Source organism: Schistocerca piceifrons, chromosome 1, assembly GCF_021461385.2.
Source record: "Schistocerca piceifrons isolate TAMUIC-IGC-003096 chromosome 1, iqSchPice1.1, whole genome shotgun sequence".
NCBI lineage: Eukaryota > Metazoa > Arthropoda > Insecta > Orthoptera > Acrididae > Schistocerca > Schistocerca piceifrons.
In genome coordinates, this window is record NC_060138.1 from 65820260 (window position 1) to 65841299 (window position 21040).

A 21040-nucleotide genomic window follows, 5' to 3' on the forward strand; every position below is an offset into this window, starting at 1 on the left:
TATCGCCATATGAAGTAGTATTTGGTCGTTCAACATACTGAAAACTAAGGAAGGAAAGACTAGAGAGTCTGTTAAGGAATTTGCCAGAGTGATTAGGGAAAACTGAAATAGTGTGTGGAGGGGAAATACACGATCAGTGGAGAAACAGGAAGACGCAGTGGGCTGTACGGAAAAAATGCCACAGTATAAGGTTTGTCAGTGGTTGATGCTATCAACATCATTTACACAGAAGGAAAAGAAATGGTTCAAATGGCTCTAAGCACTATGGGACTTAATATCTGAGGTTATCAGTCCCCTAGACTTAGTACTACTTAAACCTAACTAACCTAAGGACAGCACACACATCCATACCCAAGGCAGGATTCGAACTTGCGACCGTAGTAGCAGCGCGGTTCCGGACTGAAGGGCTTAGAACCATTCTGCCACAGCGGCCGGCGAAGGAAAATACAGAGAAGTTTTTTGCAAAGTATTAGGGGCCATATGTAGTAGTAGAGACTATATCGCCAGTGAATGTCAAAATTTAATTGGCAATGAGAACGACAGCTATCCGTGTAGGGCTGTTTAAACCTTTTCAAGGGAGTCCGGAAGTTATTCCAAGAATGTGAGATGTGGGCTAGAAAGGGAGAGTGAGGAAAAATGGTCGTAAGTGAAATGGTAACAAGGAACCCGTCTTCATTAAGACCTATGAGATAGTCATTTCATATTTTTTAAGGTTAGGTCTGGACTTAGTGTAATTAGTACAAGCAGCTGCGGACCAGCAGTGACTGTAAGGGGTAGGAAAGCGATAGGCATTCCTGTCCACAAGTGAGGTGCAGACAAAGCAAGATGATGCGGTTTATACCACTGATCTTCATCGGGATGGAAGCGATACAGGATCAGCACCTGGAAGGGGGAGTGCTGTTCGCTAAGCAGGAAGATGTAGTGATTACCATTGTTGGGTGATACAGTCTTGGTGCCCATTTATTTCAAGAAGACATATAAAATGACACTACTGTTCAGAAAACCATTGATTTTGCTAGCCGAGTGCTAACAAAATCTGATAAAAATTATTCCGTTACTGAATTAGAAGCTTTAGCTATCGTTTGGGCATTTAACAAATTCGAAGAGTCTTCTCTATTTGTAAACTTTGTCAAAAGGCGAAACCATCTACTATCTCACATCGTGCTCCGTTGTTTCCTATCATTCCTTCTAAATTAAAAGAATTTGCTGCTGCTGATCTCAATGCACGGGAGATGTGTAACGAGGTGAGAAGATTGGAAGAAGCATTCGACAAATTCCTTCAGGGAACGGAAAGGCACACGATAGTCAAAGGAAGTGCTAGGGTATGTGAGAGAGTACATGGAATGTACAGAAATTAGGGGGTGAAATGATCCAGGTACTGGGGGTTATTGCAGATACGCGAAGGGAGAGGGTTGGAGGCTGGATTATGAAAACAATATTTGGCATCTCCGATGAGGAAGACATTCGAAGGGTGAACGACACCATCGAAAAGATTAAGCAGTAGGCAAAAGGGAAAAAAGCCGTGAGTAACTGGCACACTATGCAAATTGCTAGTGACAGGTGACTGGAGAGGTAATGCGGTATGTCAGTGCTACAAAAGAGGCAGTTCATCAGAATATTAGGGAACTGCAAACAGGCTTAGAAGTCTTAGATAGGGAAGTAGCAAAACCAAAATGGTTGCAGTCCATAGAAGATAGTGTTTGGGAAGCACGGAGAAAAGTAACAGAACTGCGGGAAACTATGCAGCAGGCTGTAAGAGGTCAGCTAGGGGTAAACTTGCTGTCGCCAGAGCAATATTTAGAGGGTCCAAGGAAAGTGCAGAAGGAACTACTGCCGGTGATGGTTTTAGAATGTGAGCACAAAAACCTGCCTTTTTGTTTCAAGGTAGCCACACTATTGGTGGGAACTGATGGAGCGAAAGTTTACATTTCCATATCTATACCAGTAGCAGGGAAATAAGTACGTTATAATTCATGCATATCCTGCCAAGTGGATGATACTGAAGACCTATTATTAATTGCAAAAGACAAGGGAAGATATGTAAAAATGGCGGACGCAAATTTATAGAAATGCCACCGACGGGAAATCACAGTCAGTCTCATATGAGAGCGGCAGGATTCATGCGCAGTGAAACTGCTAATGAAGCAAAAGAGGTGAGAGAATGCAATAAAGAAGTGATCGAGCTGGAATTGTACATTCAGCACGTTGAGTTGCACTGGTTGAACTCCAGGAGTGGTTCGTCAAGAAATGGAACAGTGTGCAAGATAACAGGGCCTGTGTTCCATCGGCCCGCCGCAATTTCTGGTAAACTCACATGAATATTTCGCAACCTCGTTTGTATTGGCCAGGGGATTCCATGGAAGGGCCAGTTGCCGCAAATCTAATCAACTTAAATTAAATTCTAGGGCCGGAATTATTAAACTCTATAAGCACACTCCTGACCCAGCAGAGGGGGTGAATCTCCCTGGAAAGCTTAGTGCAGTACGTAAATTTATGTCAGGAAAATCAGTACCGGAAGGGGACAACACTGACTATGGTCATATCAATCACCACAGTGATATTTGTTCTACTGGGCGTAGTCCTTGTTTTCGTATGTGGAAGATGAAGCACAAGATTGAGTTCAGACCCATCCATAATTCAGATTCCAGTAGATTGGATACCCCAAGCATAAAAGCAACAGAAGGAAGATGAATGCTCAGTGGATTGGTTGTAAGGAGAATTGATTCATTTTAGCTTGTAAGTTTGGAAAAGAGTGAAGTTATTGCACAAGAAGCCTAGTAATGAAATAAGTTCGGTGCTGTTTGAGTTAAGGAGAAATGTAGAAGATTAAGTGATAGTTTTAAGGTTCAAAATGGCTCTGAGCCCTATGGGACTTAACATCTGTGGTCATCAGTCCCCTAGAACTTAGAACTATTTAAACCTAACTAACCTAAGGACATCACACAACACCCAGTCATCACGAGGCAGAGAAAATCCCTGACCCCGCCGGGAATCGAACCCGGGAACCCGGGCGCGGGAAGCGAGAACGCTACCGCACGACCACGAGCTTCGGACTGATAGTTTTGAGGAAACCAATTGTTGGAATAATTCTTAAGGGTCGAAACAGGGCCAGGAACTCTAGTGTAAAGGATAATCTAGTTTGGTCAAACAGAGGGAGTGGGTCTTGATTAAAAGGGTGGCAATGTAGCATTCGAGTGTATTTGTTCAAGAAGTACGCCAAAGCAGAAGTGGGTTGCAACAAAGCCAGCAGCGAGCAGGCAAGAGTGTTATGCATTGTGAAGCAAAACACGACCGACAGGCGTTGCGAGGCAGAACCAGCTGGGTGAGGTGTAGCAGCAGACGACAATGCAGTACGGCAGCTGAAGGATGAAAGCCTTTTCACACTTGCCAACACTGAAGCGATTAGAGTACATGCCTTAAGCCCTGAACGAAGGTGATCTGGAGCGTACAAGTACTGAGCCCTTCATGTACTAAAATATTCTCGTCTCAGTACCACAGCCTATGCAATGAGTCCGGGACACCTGGAGCGGTATCCCAGATTGCAGTATGGGGTCCGCTGTTGAACCACGGAATAGGGCAGCCTGCCCTAGGTAACAAGAGCAGCCAGAGCAGAGAGCCGCCCACTCGCTGGAGGGAGCTCGCAGCTGGCTCTGTTGTATCGTCAGCTGTGCTGCCGTACTGTCATCACGATCGCAGCTGGAGACTTTGCTGACAGCAGCATTCCAGTGACACTTGGCCCCACTGTCAACACTGTCGGACGTGAATTGTTTCGTGTGAGAGGCAACTGGATGCCTCCACCAAATTGTACTGCAGCTGAGGGCCAGAATAAAGAACTGATGTCTCATTTCACTCTCCATGGGTAACAACCCATGGATCATCCAACAGATAGTTTCCTAAACTTTTTGAGGACACAGCCATTCTTATATCCTTTTTAGAGGCCATTTTCTGTTTCAGTTGTAAGTGGTCCTGTGCGGGTGCAGATGTAACTAATTTACCTACAAGGTAATTCACGTTTTAATGTCAAATCTTTTTACCTTAAAACTGCCCAGGATGTCCACATCGCTTTCCTCAGGTAGGGTGTCCATGTCTCCATAGTAAGGTTGTGAAAGTGCTACAATATATCGATCGATGTATTTAAGTGAAACACCTTTTTTCGGTTATGAAAGTAAGTAAGTCACAAGTATGTGGCAACCTGAGTGCGAAAATCTATGAAATTGTCTGCATCTATTCGAATACTGTCAGTTTGTGCCGAACAAAAATTATGTTATGTCTACAGAGATCCAGAAATAACTAAATAATACCGAAAATTTGTTTTGTTTGTGATCTATGTTGTTGCCAAATTTGAAGTATAGAACAAAGTGGTGTCCAGTGGGACTGAATTGCTATTTAAATGCAGTGCATTTGCAGTTTTCCCCTCGCTGCAGTCAAAGCGCTCAGACAACGTTTCATCCGTTGGAGGAAATGTGCAGCGAGGCTGTGCTATATGACACATATTTCACGGTATGGCCCACAAGTCGAAATCTTAGCCACCCGTGCTATAAAGGAAATAATGAACTGATTCCTCGCTTGGGAATCTAGAATATCTTAATATTTTTATTTAGATAGATATAGGAAGTATCTGTTTAGAGTCCCAATTTCACATATTCAGCTAAAAAAATATCACGGGAGATACAGGGACATGAATCAAACTTGTCTGATGTGCTGTACTTATATGGCAAGTTACTACACTTACAGGTTTTTTAGTTACAACCTTTAAATTCGCTATGCAAATTACTGTGAATCTATAGAAAATGGCATGTGATTTGACAGTTTCAATGAATTAAAAAGACTTCCAATCATATTGCGGAAATTTTGGGGAACGATTTTCAGTTAATTATTGGAAAAACACTGATTGGATTGCTCTCACATATAGTAAATACAACTAAAGATTGTGAAGATAAAAACAATATAAAATGTTTTCTTGCCCTAGAATCTAAAGTTATCAGAAACTATTGTGCGGTATGTTGAAGGTCGCCGTACTTGCTTCCTTGCTTATCTCGTTCCCACGAGTATGTACACACCTATAGAAAAGGTTTCATAAGCCCCTTCTGACAAGCTAGAAACTGGCATGTAGTTGAAATTACAACAGACGTAGGTGGTGGTGGTGGTTAGTGTTTAACGTCCCGTCGACAACGAGGTCATTAGAGACGGAGCGCAAGCTCGGGTTAGGGAAGGATTGGGAAGGAAATCGGCCGTGCCCTTTCTAAGGAACCATCCCGGCAATTGCCTGAAACGATTTAGGGAAATCACGGAAAACCTAAATCAGGATGGCTGGAGACGGGATTGAACCGTCGTCCTCCCGAATGCGAGTCCAGTGTGCTAACCACTGCGCCACCTCGCCTTAGGGGCAGAAATCCATTCCAGTACGATTATGCCATAGGTGGTAAATCATTGGAAGCGGTAACGACCGTAAAATACTTAGGAGTTACTATCCGGAGCGATCTGAAGTGGAATGATCACATAAAACAAATAGTGGGAAAAGCAGGCGCCAGGTTGAGATTCATAGGAAGAATTCTAAGAAAATGTGACTCATCGACGAAAGAAGTAGCTTACAAAACGCTTGTTCGTCCGATTCTTGAGTATTGCTCATCAGTATGGGACCCTTACCAGGTTGGATTAATAGAAGAGATAGACATGATCCAGCGAAAAGCAGCGCGATTCGTCATGGGGACATTTAGTCAGCGCGAGAGCGTTACGGAGATGCTGAACAAGCTCCAGTGGCGGACACTTCAAGAAAGGCGTTACGCAATACGGAGAGGTTTATTATCGAAATTACGAGAGAGCACATTCCGGGAAGAGATGGGCAACATATTACTACCGCCCACATATATCTCGCGTAATGATCACAACGAAAAGATCCGAGAAATTAGAGCAAATACGGAGACTTACAAGCAGTCGTTCTTCCCACGCACAATTCGTGAATGGAACAGGGAAGGGGGGATCAGATAGTGGTACAATAAGTACCCTCCGCCACACACCGTAAGGTGGCTCGCGGAGTATAGATGTAGATGTAGATGTAGATGTAGATGTACAGACGTAGGGTTCCTTGCTCTGTCTGGAGATAGCATTCATGTGTGGATGTGGAGTGCCTGCTTGTGTGAATGTGTTGTCCTAAAGCTCAGTGTACAACAAAACTTTCGTCGTCCCTATCTGTAAATGAGTGTGTCATCCTCATGGTGAGTTCCTGTTCAGAATTGTTGAATTTCTGATTGTCCGAATATTTCGTCCCATTGGCAACGAAGTCATCAGATATTGGCAAGCTTTTACAACAACGTAAAGCAAACAATGTCTGTCGAGTACATTGTTGCGCAAATTAATAATAATGCACAGCAGCACAGAGTGTAACATAACATGTGAAAACACGCTTGTGTTAATTTATATGACATAAAATGTGGTTTAGTAATGAAGAATTATGGCGAATGCAATCTTCAGACATTACAATATAGGTACAACTTTTTGACACTGATCTACTGTAATAATAGCACACAAATAACGCACACATAGTACTAAACAGTATTATAACTTGCAACTAAGAACTGCTAGCTGCTAATTTACCACCGAAAAACGGGGACGTTTGGCTGCGAGGGCCCTGAAAAGTGAGGTCCGTCGCAAGTGCCACATCAGTAAACCACTTCTGGTTACAATCTCTCCAGCAGTAAGGTGTCAGGTGATGTCTCAGGTAGACACAACTGACTGTTTTTAAAAGATTAGAGATTTCACTGTCGCATTGAGTTAGTTAAGGGAGGGGAATATTTAATTGTAATTGGTGGCTGGAATTCTATAGTAAGATAAGGAAGGGAAGTAAAAGTAGTAGGAGAATATGTAATTGGGGAAAGAAATGAAACAAGAAACCGCTTGGCAGAATTTTGAACAAAGTACAGTTTAATAATCTCCAACACTTCGTTTAAGAATCATGAAAGAAGGTTGTGTTTGTGGAGGAGACTTGGAGTCACTGGTAGGTTTCCTACTGACTTTATAATGATAAGACAATTTCGGTGGAAGGGTACCATTTCAGACGCTTTTCATGTAACTTTTCTCAAGAATATTTAAATTACATTCAGTTAGTCTAGCATGTTCATCTGCTGCTGTTTGCCTTATATAAAATGAGAGCTGGAAGAGAGGTTCTACTTAGGGAACGCCGGCTGGAGTGGCCGAGCGGCTCTAGGCGCTTCAGTCTGGAACCGCGTGACCGCTACGGTCGCAGGTTCAAATCCTGCTACGGGCATGGATGTGTGTGATGTCCTTAGGTTAGTTAGGTTTAAGTAGTTCTAAGTTCTAGGAGACTGATGACCTCAGATGTTTAAGTCCCATAGTGCTCAGAGTCATTTGAACCATTTTTCTGCCTAGGGAACCATCCTACATTAATTTCATTCATCAGCGTCCTGTACCACTCTTTTACCATATTTCCCTTCAATAAGTGTTGATGAGTGAGTAATTGGTCATTTGTAACGAGAGGTTCAGGTTAGTTTCTTCTGTAATTTTCATCAGAATCTTATTTTTCACACCTACCTCGTGACCTGAGCTTTTCATAGGCAACGAGGTTCCCACTCTTGTTAGAAAGTGTGCCCTGTGATTGGTCAAGTTATAGAACACGCGAGAAGCCGTGGGAAGCTCCAAAGAGTTTTTTGTTCGAGTTTTGTCTAATAAGTTTAGGTAGCAACAAGGCACAAAGCTTCTGGCAGTTTCCTGACGACAACAGTTTGGGTGTGTGTGTGGTGCGACCAAGGCGTTTTTGTGATTGACCAAATAACGTACCCACTGTGTAAGAATCAACTGATCAAGCAGCGACTAAGGGGTCTTTCTCAAATGTCTGAAACAGAGCAACTGTGACTACGAGGCGAGTAAGACACGTTCTTATGAGCACTCTTAGTGTAATCTGAAATTGGGTAGGGTCTGTTTCAGTTATTTCATAATCGGATAAGCACTGATAAGCCAAAACCTTACGACCATTCCCCACCGCGACGTTGGATGTCACTTGGTGCAGTCAGGAGAACGTGACGCGGTAACAAAGGCATGTGAGCGGAACAGACACGGACCGGGAAAGATATGAGCTGCAAATCGGGAAATCCATTGAGATAAGCGACTTTAACAAAGAGCAGATTATTATTACGCAGAGCCTGTAAACGAGCATCTCGAAAACTGCGAATCTGATCGAATGCTCATGTACTGATGTCGTGAGCATCTACCGGAAGAGGTACAAGGACCACTAGGCGCTGAAGGGCTGGGCGTCCACGGCTCTTTACAGAACATGGGGTTCGGAGGCTTCTCTGTACAGTATATATGACCTGTGGCATCTATACAGAAAGAGAACATTGCTGGTGCACCCCGGGGCACAGCGTTCATCGTACATTGTTGAACATGGAGCTCCACAGCAGACCACCCCTACGTGTCCGCATGTTAACCTAACGACATCGTAAATTACGCCTGCGGTGGGCACGGGACCTTGGGGATTCGACAGTCGACCAACGGAAACGTTTTCTTTCTTCGGATGAACCACATTTTTGCTACATCAGATCGATGGTCGTTTCCACAAACGCTGTCATCGAGGTGAACGGTGGCCCGAAACATACAGCTGTATAATTGCCCGTGTCTCGATGCCAGAACCGAGCTACAGTGGTTGGGGGAGCATCATAGTGAACTCACGTTGATGTCTCGGTGACCAAATTCGCCTGATGTAAATCATATGAAACCCATATGGATCGCATATCAGCGGCCTGTTATTTACGAGCATTACATGATCTGTGCAAAGACATCTAATGCCACGTACCTCCACAAAACCTACCAACAAATCGTCGGACCTCTGATACACAAAATCAGTGATGTGTTTCGTTCCAAAGACGGACAAATAAGCTATTAAGTAGGTGGTCATAACGTTTTGGCTCATCAGTGTAGTTGTTTTATTGAGTTACTTTAACTTAACCTCCAAGGGCGCTATGTCTGTGTGATAGCATATGCAAGGCATAACCTTTCAATGGAAGGCTCCCTTCCTGCTTCCCAGACATGAGTGTGTTCCCATGGATCAAATTATCACTGTAACGATTAGTCTGATCTTTTGAATCCAAGCAGAATGAATACCAGGATCGATATCTAAATTTGCGTGTGATGAGTTTTACGAATTTTCACTGTTTTATGTGGAATGACGTTGAGGTGGCGTCACGGTAATAATGTTGCTATGCCGCCTTTTTCTGCACTTGTCCTTGAGTGTTATGAATGCAGGCAAGCGGTTCTAGGCGCTACAGTCTGGAACCGCGCGACGGCTACGGTCGCAGGATCGAACCCTGCCTCGGGCATGGACGTGTGTGATGCCCTTAGGTTAGTTAGGTTTACGTAGTTCTAAGTTCTAGGGGATTGATGACCTCAGAAGTTAAGTCCCATAGTGCTCAGAGCCATTTGAACCATTTGGACAAGTCAGAATCGGCGCATATTATGGATCAATGGCACTGGTACATAGCTTCAGGGAATTCGAGGTGCTGACAGAGACTAGGTAGTAATGTAAATAGTGCAAAGAAACACACGTCGTTGTATACACGTCGAGACAAGGTAAGAGAGCGTTGTTACGAGGAGACAGACGTGTAACTCGTTATTTTTACAGTAATTAACTATTATGGTTAATGATAAGGACAGTCGTTGTACACTCAAAAATGGAGGACAGGTATTAATAATAAATAATTATTTCCTTAAGTCCTATGGACAAGATCTGAGGAACAGTTAACTTTCCATTGGAAAGGAAAGAGAGCCACGCCGAATTTATTCTCATGGCAATTGAACGAATACAGCGACCTCTGCAGCAGTCGAAAGACACAGCAGGAGTGACATACACCTGACAATAGTGGAGAAAATATTGGCTAAATCGTTTCATTTGTCTAGAAAACAAAAATTCTTCTGCCATAAATTTTTTATGTATACCGTGAACCATTTAGAATCAATAGCGTGCTTTGCCCGAATGTTGTAGAAGTCGAGACACTATGTCCAGAAAGATCTCGTGCCATACATCACATCATTAAAAAATTTCAGGAGTGAGACAGGCAAACAAGAATCTGGTAAGTGAATGTATGGAATAGCTTAATATCTACAGCTGTTTGTTAAGTATATGACCGTTTTCATTGGTAAATAATAGGTAAGTTAAACTTTGTGTTTGCCCATGAAATTAATATAAGTACTTAGTTGGCTGGACTTTTGGATGGGCTGTGGATAGTGGGATTTTATCTCCGTAGCCCTTACTTTTTTGAGAGGCTGACTGAGCTGCGAAGAAGAATTATTACTTTGGTCAGGGATAATCGATGTAACATGTACCATATGAGTTATGTAAATGAAGCAGGTTTCTGACGATTTTTTATGAGCAGAGGTAAGGGCTTGGCAACAGATGCCTGCTAGGATAAGAGAATATGTGCAAGATAAATACGTTCGATAGGTGACGTAAATCATGGGACCGAATAAGTTGAAGCGTTGTGATTAATACTCCAGCTATATCAGACACTATTAAACAAGAGACTGGGATGTCACTGTTTAAAACCGCATGTGACCTGCCAAATAAAGGACTTTCTTTTGGTAATTAGCAGGTTTATATAGTCAAGGAAGAGATATCTCACTGCTATTTTTGAACCCGAATATGCGATTTTTCCTGTTGATGTACACAGAAGCGGCTGTAGGAAACATACAAAAGAAAGCCAGCGTATGATGGACTAAACAGAAAAACGATTAAATGGTTTTGATGCAATGATTTCTTACAGGTGAAGTGCAACTTTTGCTTAGTCGATATTCAGTAGTTTAATTTTGTATCTTTCCTTCAGTTCTTGAACGAGTGTGAGTTGGAGTTTTTTTGAGTATGTCGGTTAGGAACTTAACTGTGCGTCTAATATACTAAAAAAGCAGGCATGGAGACCGTCAAGTAGTTTTTTGTGCAATTAATAAGATAACGTGCCACAATATTTCGTCTCGGGAACGCACATGATAAAGATGAGCCAATACTGTATCAGTGGAATTAATGTCTAGTGGAATGGTAAAACTACTCTGTAATATTTGTATCGTTTGTTCTAAAATTTTAACATGTTTGGTATCTTGCACGGGAATTGTGGTGATGGTGGAGCTATGAATATAGATGTCCCTTCCTCATCAACATCAATCTCAACATGTTTTTTTTTTCCTTTTTTCTAAAAACAAACTGCTTCTAGTACCTGTTTTTGTTATCATAGTGAGATAATATTATATCTTGCCTGCACCTGAAGTACACGTAATACAGTTAGAAAATTACTGCAATGGAATCTCGTCTTGACACCACGTTTTGAAACATTCAGGAATTATTCAGCGATTTATTATAATTTATTGTTTTGTGGGCGCCTAGTTTTGAAATTTTCATTTATTGCAATTGTGTGTCACTTCTAAACCAGGTTTTGATTCCTTTATTTATTGTATCTAAGTGGCAACTATTTCTTCATCGTGATTTTGTTCTAGTGGAGTGTCATCATGGAAGCCTTGCTTTTAATTATTAGTTTTTGTAATATACATAGAACCTTATTTGTATTACGAGGCTTTTGCCCTGTGGTGGGAAGGTGCCTTCAGCTTTGAGGGTGAACAGCGGGCAAGACTTCCTCCAGGGTTCTTTTGTGGCCTGGGGTGGAACAGGGTCAGGCCAGCCACGGGCCACGAACACTGCCCATCAGCCAGGGAGTGTTAACTCACCCCTCCAGTCGGCACTTTCATTCGCGCTGGACTTGGCCCGTGTGACGCCGCTACCTGTTGCCAGGTGTTCCGGCGTCCACTACACGCAGCTTCTGCAAAATGCGCCAGGGCGGTACTGGCTGCTTTGAAGGGCCACCTACACTGTTACGTGTCGCCGCAGTACACCTCACAATAAGTGGCCCACCATTCAGACCTGCTTGTAACACCGTGTTCGGCCATTCACGCCTAGTCACTTCAGTGTACACGGACGCTGATAAGATTTTAATATGAACAACGTGTCGAAGACCGGAGGAATGACACTTGCTGACACAGTGTATCTCTTAACAGACGTGTTTTAACAGATGTTCTCATCTGGTGAAAACCGCTTAAAAGAATAAGGGCATAAGTAACGACGATGTGGTGTTTAATCTTCTCACAGTATAGTGTGATCGTTAATGAGCGATGCTTACTATACTCAGTTGATCACAAGAATAAACTTGATGTAAACAAACAGTAACGCGATGATTGGCTGTAAGACTCGTACACTCTATTGTTGTGCTCCGATTCTTGCGCTGATAATAAGAAGTATGAAAATGGGTGAGGCTGCTTTCTGCTCCATAGCCAAAGGCGCGTGAGCAACACGGTTAAAAAGTGCGGAGAAATAAGTTGTTTTTAATGTTTCTCATAAATTCGCAGAAAAAATCGGCGTTGAAGTTTTCCGAGGGACTGTCTTTTGATTCAGTTGGGTTGCAAATGCGAACTGGATATATAGCGGAATTGGTTCCGTAGTCGATTGACAACACGGTGTAGTTCGCATGTAGCTAGTTCAAGTCCCGCCTGCGTCTTTTTTTCCACTCGATTTCAAATACCTACGTCTCGTAATTCTAGAGTTCATCAACATTTTTTATGAATAATGCACGTCCTCTTGTTTCTAATTAAATGGTTTAAATGGCTCTGAGCACTATGGGACTTAACATCTGAGGTCACCAGTCCCCTAGAACTTATAACTAATTAAACCTAACTAACCTAAGGACATCACACACATCCATGCCCGAGGCAGGATTCGAACCTGCAACCGTAGCGGTCACGCGGTTCCAGACTGAAGCGCCTAGAAACGCATGGTCACTGCGGCCGGCTCTAATTAAATATTGCACGCGGAATTCCTGTCTTCGTTTCAAATATAAATTCCTCATTACCGGCATTTTATGAAACATTGTTAATAAAGGTTCCTTAAATTAACAAAACATAACAATATAATTTTTAGGACACAAATTTCACCAAAAACCCTTTATTTGGATTACGTCCACTGTTTTATACCACTGATGGAGTCAGACACGAACCAGAAGTATAAATGTCGTAGAAACAAGAAAAACAATCATTTTCACAGCATCGAGCATACCACTTTTCACTTGCCACAATTACTATGCGAACCCAGCAGAACTGATATGGAGCCAAGTTAAGGGATTTATTGCGAGAAATAACAAGACTATTAAGCTGCCAGACGTACTAGAACCAACGCACGCAACTTTTTCACATGTCACTGACGAACGCTGGCGGTATATAGAGCGACAGATCATTAAAGAAGTGGAGAAAATGTGTCGCCTGGGTGGCTCTGTGGTTTCTGTTGTTGTTCGACTCGTTATCAACATAACAGGTGAGAGTTCCAGAACTGAAATGTATTTCTCAAATTCGGATAAGGAAGGAGCTAAGAGATTATCAGACGACTGACTGTAATTAACACCTTTAGTGGCTTCAGTATTTAACGATGCCTGCAGCATGCTTCTCCATAACACAAAAATTACCCTGTGTTTAAGTTAGGAATTTTCATCACTCTTGTTTGTAATTATAATCCTATGTTAGGTGAGAACGAGAGCATTTTATGCTTTCCGTCTGGTCACCTAATAAGCGTGCGATAGTGCTGTAGTTCTGCCGAATATTATTTCATTCTCTTTAAAAATTATATGACATTCGAAGCCATATTGCTTCTCTGCTCGCCTCTTTTTGCGTCTTAACTGCAGCTGCTCACATCATTGCAGGTTAGTTGGACCAGTGCTGTCCAAGTTTAATGCCCCGGTAGAGCTGTTGTCCCGTATTATCGCGCAGCCTGTTTGCGTGCAACACAGAATAAAATGTATCCTTACAGTCGTACTAGTCTGTAATGGACCTAGGTTAGCTTCCGCACCACGTGGAATGAAGTATGAATTCAAGCAAATGCGGAAGAATACACGGTGCCATGCTTACCTCAGGCTCATTCTTGTGTTGAGACTCCATACTCCGAGGATCGTAGGGGACGATGCGGGAGACCCGCACCGCCGTACTGGGCAAGATCCTAGTGGATGTGGTTTGCCATTGCCTTCCTCCGACTGTGATGGGGATGAATGATGATGATGAAGAAGATACAATACTCAGTCATCTCGAGGCAGGAAAAAATCCCTGACCGCGCCGGGAATCGAACCCGTGCGCGAGAAGCGAGAACGCTACTGCTAGACCATCGGCTGCGGACTTATGAAGAAGAGAGTGTAATAAATATTTGCTGTGAAAGGGGCACATATAATGATCAACAGTTTGCTGCAGTTATGTTGTGTATACAGACGAACTGCTTGTTGCCGTCAATAATACTGATGGAAACCAATAGAGTGACGACACCGTGAATCTGATGCACACACAGAATAAAAAGTAATGTCTAGGCAAGTCATGAACTTTAGTGTATATGAGACTCGAACCCCAATGGTCTTTAAAGTAACTATATTGTGGGACCTCAGAGAACATTCTTTCGAATACAGATAACGATAATTCACTGGGAGTGTAGCTGAACTATTGAACGCTGGACACTTGATGATAAAGACGTCAAAAACGATTATGAGGTGTTTTATTGCTGAGGTGGAACCTCGATCTCGACTAGCTGAGCGTGATGTTGTACTGGACTCAACTCGTAAAGACAGGAAGTAAAGCGTCTGCATGTCATTTTCCTTGATTTTCTCTCCAATTTTCGCCATCCCAGTTTTGCGACGAGAAGAGCGCCAACTGTAACGAACTTCGGTATTATCCCACTTTCACTCCACTGTTGTGATTGCATGTGAAGGAGAGGTGTGCAGTGAAAAACGAATTCATTAACGCGTTACGCCTTTAAACTACAATGTAAAAAATATGTTTCTTTTGTAACTTTTTTAGCCGGCCGCGGTGGTCTCGCGGTTCTAGGCGCGCAGTCCGGAACCGCGCGACTGCTACGGTCGCAGGTTCGAATCCTGCCTCGGGCATGGATGTTTGTGATGTCCTTAGGTCAGTTAGGTTTAAGTAGTTCTAAGTTCTAGGGGACTTATGACCACAGCTGTTGAGTCCCATAGTGCTCAGAGCCATTTGAACCATTTGTAACTTTTTTGGGGTAAAAAACTGCATTATTTCATGTGATTAGTGTAACTCTGTGTTCTGTATGACTTTATTCATATTGTCCAAATAAGAACACTTTAGTCTAATTATTTACAACGAACACTTTGTGATGAGCCGCAACGGCAATTTTCATGGGAACTGGTTTTTCCGTAAATATTTATTTTTGTAATCTTGTTCTACGTTTACAGTAACTGTAGGTTACTGCTGTATCACGTTAGTGTTTACGTTACGTAAACAACAGCTCTTAAAACCATGTAGACACATAAGTTTTCAAACGCAGTCTATTATCTAGCACATTTATCAGAATCTCCGCCCTAACATGATGATTGAATTTGATTTGCTAAAATAGGTTTGTTTTGTAAGTTGTTTAACCTTTCTTTATCGTTGTAAAATTTTGCTGTGCGAAATGTTTAGAACGGAACCATCAATCATATGGTGATGAAACGGCGTATACTGAATTTTATAGCTTTTAGTGGGTAGTCACAGAGATTTTTCACAACCAAATTGTTGTTCATGTACAACAAAGTATACTCTTGCGATAAGAAGCTACAAAATCAGTATAATTTTCTTTCTCAATGTCTTCTTTTGCTGAAAGGTTTGTTTCGTATAGTTTTTTAAAGATTTTATGAATCGCTGATCTGCTATGAAGACACAACTTGGTTATATTGTTAGCCAACAGTAGTATAATGTAGCACGTAATGATCAGAGATTAGGATCCCCCACTGTGCCCCCATGACAATGTTATGATAAATATAAAAATGATACTTCCCCTCTGATATCATATAATAATTGTTTCAATGCAATTTAACATGCCAACATCGACGTAATGAAAGGACGCTCTATTAGTCGTCTTTCATGTAATATATCTCAGGGATATGCAAACCATGTTGAATTTCAATTAGATTCCCCATTGCGTGAAGTTATAATTCCCAAATTCTACTCCACCTTCTCATACACATTAGTGCACTGTACTGATTGACAGTCTCACACAACATCACAAAGTAGTAAAAAATAAAAATGAAACTGGAGATCCTAAAGCAAAACAGCATAACAACCTTTCATTGGAACCATATTTTAAACATTAGGATTTTTCCGGGGGAAGAAGCCATCATAGACTATAAATTATGAAACATAGAGTAATACGGAAGAAATCGCAAAAAGGTAGGAAAGTATGGAGTCGGGACCTGGATACGTAAAACGGATCAGACGTTGTTCGGAGTTTCAAAGGGAACATTGGGCAACGATATACTGAAACAGGGGCCAATAATACGGTAGAAGATAAATGAATAGCTTTGAAAGATGAAATAGCGAAGGAACACAGAATCAAATAGGCAAAAAGATAAACCTCATAGAAATCTTTGAATAACACAGGAGATATTGAATTTAATCACTAAAAGGAGAAAATATAAAAATGCTACAAATAAAGCAGGTAAAAGAGATTATAGACAGTCTAAAAAGTGAAACCGACAGAAAATGCAAAGTGGCAAAGCAGGAATGGACAGAGGACAAATGAATTGCTACAGAAGCATATATATTTAGGGGAATGAAAGATATTGCTTACAGAAAAATTAAAGGCACCTTTGGGGAAAAGAGAAGTAACTGTAAGAATATCAAGAACTCAGATGGAAAACAGTACTAAGAAAGAAGGCGAAAGTTCAAAAGTGGAAGGAGTGTAAGACTGACGGAAAAAAATCGCAACAGCAAAAAGTAACTAACGTAAAGAAATTTCGGGTAGTATATGTACATAATTAACATTGCAAGCTCACAGGTTAATGTAAGCGGGAGGTAAGCAATTGCAAATATGAAATGCTGGCACGGTATAACCGCCAGAATATTGAATGCAAGCGTGCAAACATGATTACATTGTTTTGTACATGTGATTGATGTTAGTTTGTGGGATGGAGTTTCATGTCTGTTGCACTTAGTCGCTCAATACAGGGACGGTTATTGTTGATTGTGTATGACGCTGGAGTTATCGTCCGGTGATGTCCGATATGCGAAGATTGGGAAGAAATCTGATGATCGAGCAGGCCAAGGCAATATGTCGACAATGTGTAGAGCATGTTGGGGTCACAACAGCGGTATGTAGGCGAGCGTTATCCTGTTGGAAAACAACCCCTGGAATTATAAATTTGCAGTCAGGGTGCGTGGGATAACCACGAGGGCATTCTTGCTATCATACGAAATCGTACACCAGGCCACAACCCCATATAGGTCCAGTGTGTAGCACGCAGACAGGTTGGATGCGGGCTCTTAACTGGCCGCCTCTTAATCAACAAACGGCCATCACTGGCAGAAACAGTTTTCGTCAGAAAACACCACAGACCTTCACCCTGCCCTCAAATGAGCTTTCGCTTGACACAGCTGAAGTAGCAAATGACGGTGATTTGGGGTCAGTGCAAAGCAGGCTAAAGGACGTGTGGCTCGGAGCTCTCCTTGAAGTAGCCGATTTGTAACACCTCGTTGTGTCACAGTGGTGCCAACTGCTGCTAATACTGCTGCTGCACGTGCAGTACGATGCGCCAGAAGCAAACGCCGAACACTCAGGTCTTCCCTCTCGGTATCACCACCTGGCCGTCCAGGGCTCTGTCTTCTTACAACCGTACATTCTCGTGAGCACCGCTGCCAGAAAACGTGCACGGCTACATTCCTGCTAAGTTTTTCTGCAGTGTCGCTGAAGGAATTTCAGCTTCTCGTAGGGCTATTATACGACCTCCTTCAAATTCAGTTAAGATTTGATAATGGCCTCTCAATCGCTTTAAAGGCATTCTTGACTAAGATCAACTCCCCGACTCTACTCTCAAAAATAACTGACGCTCACGTTAATTACTGTGTCTGTCCAAGCAAACCTGATTTGCATCCTCATACTGGTGCTACTGGCGCTACTCTTATGCGACTGATGCGAAATTGGAGTAGAAATCGATTTCAGATGCAGAAACAGGCCTAGCAGCTTTCGTATATATCGCACAACTCCTCCTTGTGACTGCGATTTTTTTTTCGTCAGTGTAGAAGGGAACATTATAGGACGACCTAAACTGAATTAGGGCCCCTGGAGTGGACGACATTCCGTCAGAACCACTATTTTCAATGGGAGAGCCTGAGATGAAAAAACTAGTCACCTCGTGTGCAAAACGTATCCTCATAATTCGAGAAAAATGTAATAATTCAAATTCCAACGAAAGCAGGTGTTGGCAGCTATGAATATTACCGAAGTATTAGCTTAATAAGTCCTGGTTGCAAAATCTCTATTCTATATAAATAAAACTGTAACAGTTCGTTTGTTCAAAACCGTACATCTCCGAAAGTTCATCGATTGTTTCGAAATTTTGACACAACGATGCACACGAATACGAGCGTGTTTTTACATACCTCCTGGAGCGCCATGTGATATATAAATATATGCGTAATATATAAAGTGGATCTGTTGTTGGCCAAACCCTCATGTTCGTTTGCTCAAAATCTTAAGTCTCCATGTTCTTCACCGAAACGTTTGAAGTTTTGACACAACGTTGCATTCGAATACGCGTATTTTGTTTAGATACCTACTGGAGAGCTATGAATACGTGCTTATTCGAATGCAACGTTCTATCAGTCGGTGAAGAACTTCCGGAGCTTCGCGATTTTGTACAAACAAACGTTCCATCCATGTAAACAAAAACGTAAATTTTCGATTGTTCAAAATCTTAAATCTATGAAAATTCTTCAGACTACTTCGAAATTCTGAGACAACACTGCATCAGAATAAGCGCGTTTTTTTATTTGATGATTTTTGAAATATATATAACGTATAAATATATATTTAATATAAATGGAAAACGTTATTACCAAAAATCTCTAAAGGTTCTTGGCGGATTTACTTCGAAACTTTATAGATTTTGAGTACTACTACAGAACCTGAATTTTCAGTCACGATAAGCAAGAGTCAAGGTAAGCTAGAGTGGGCAACAGGACAAGAGGACATGCACGCAGTGGTGGGAGGAAATGGCCATAGAAAGCGAAAAGGAGGAGATGGATGGAGGTAGTGGCAATGGAAACAGAATGAAGGAGAAGGAGAGGAGAAAAAGTGGGGAAGAGCAGATGGACAGAGCGGGGGGGGGGGGGGGAGAGGGAAGATGGAGAAAGAGGGGTGAAGAGAATATGGACAGAGAGCCGGGCAGAGAAGGTGACAAACAGAGAAATGGGAAAGGAGGAGATTGACAAAGAAAAGGGGAGCAGGAGATGTTCAGAGACAGGGGAGAGAAACAGATTAGAATGTATAGTGAGTTCGCATACATATCAGAATCGTCACCAGACTGGAGCCACAGCAATGCGTGACCGGAAACAAGTAGTACTCACACAATTGTTTACAGAAGAATGGAAACTGGTAGAAGCCGTTCTCGGTGGAGACCAGTTTGGGTTCTAGAGAAATGCAGGAACACGCGAGGCAATACTGACCTTTCGGCTTATATGAGAAGAAAGGCAAACCTAACAGTGTTGACTTGAATACAGTCTTTGAAGTTCTGGAAATAACAGGGATAAAATATAGGGAGCGAAAGGTTTACATAACTTGTACGGGAACCAGACGGCAGTTATGAGAATCGAAGGCCATGAAAAGGCAGCGGTGAGCGAGAAGGAAGGGAGACAGGTTTGTGACATGTATTAAGTGTTATTCAATCTATACATTGAGCAAGCAGTAAAGGGAACCAAAGAAAAATATGGTGAAGAAATAAAATTCAGGGAGAACAAATGAAACTTTGAGCTTTGCCGCTGACATAATTCAGTCAGAGACAGCAAAGGAGCTGGAAGAGCAGCTGAACAGAATTGACAGTACCTTGGAAGGAGGATAAAGATGAACATCAGTAAAAGCAAAAAAATAGTAATTGAATGTAGTGTAATTAAATCAGGTGATACTGAGGGAACTGCACTCCTGGAAATTGAAATAAGAACACCGTGAATTCATTGTCCCAGGACGGGGAAACTTTATTGACACATTCCTGGGGTCAGATACATCACATGATCACACTGACAGAACCACAGGCTCATAGACACAGGCAACAGAGCATGCACAATGTCGGCACTAGTACAGTGTATATCCACCTTTCGCAGCAATGCAGGCTGCTATTCTCCCATGGAGACGATCGTAGAGATGCTGGATGTAGTCCTGTGGAACGGCTTGCCATGCCATTTCCACCTGGCGCCTCAGTTGGACCAGCGTTCGTGCTGGACGTGCAGACCGCGTGAGACGACGCTTCATCCAGTCCCAAACATGCTCAATGGGGGACAGATCCGGAGATCCTGCTGGCCAGGGTAGTTGACTTACACCTTCTAGAGCACGTTGGGTGGCACGGAATACATGCGGACGTGCATTGTCCTGTTGGAACAGCAAGTTCCCTTGCCGGTCTAGGAATGGTAGAACGATGGGTTCGATGACGGTTTGGATGTACCGTGCACTATTCAGTGTCCCCTCGACGATCACCAGTGGTGTACGGCCAGTGTAGGAGATCGCTCCCCACACCATGATGCCGGGTGTTGGCCCTGTGTGCCTCGGTCGTATGCAGTCCTGATTGTGGCGCTCACCTGCACGGCGCCAAACACGCATACGACCATCATTGGCACCAAGGCAGAAGCGACTCTCATCGCTGAAGACGACACGTCTCCATTCGTCCCTCCATTCACGCCTGTCGCGACACCACTGGAGGCGGGCTGCACGATGTTGGGGCGTGAGCGGAAGACGGCCTAACGGTGTGCGGGACCGTAGCCCAGCTTCAAGGAGACGGTTGCGAATGGTCCTCGCCGATACCCCAGGAGCAACAGTGTCCCTAATTTGCTGGGAAGTGGCGGTGCGGTCCCCTACGGCACTGCGTAGGATCCTACGGTCTTGGCGTGCATCCGTGCGTCGCTGCGGTCCGGTCCCAGGTCGACGGGCACGTGCACCTTCCGCCGACCACTGGCGACAACATCGATGTACTGTGGAGAC

At 42.9% G+C, this 21040-nt stretch overlaps 1 non-coding gene across 1 annotated transcript; it reads right to left on the reverse strand.

The window, feature by feature from the left end:
• Positions 1–5307: 5307 nt before the first annotated feature.
• On the reverse strand, positions 5308–5380 carry Trnaa-cgc. The gene has a single exon. It is a non-coding gene; the product is annotated as a tRNA-Ala (tRNA).
• Positions 5381–21040: the final 15660 nt, after the last annotated feature.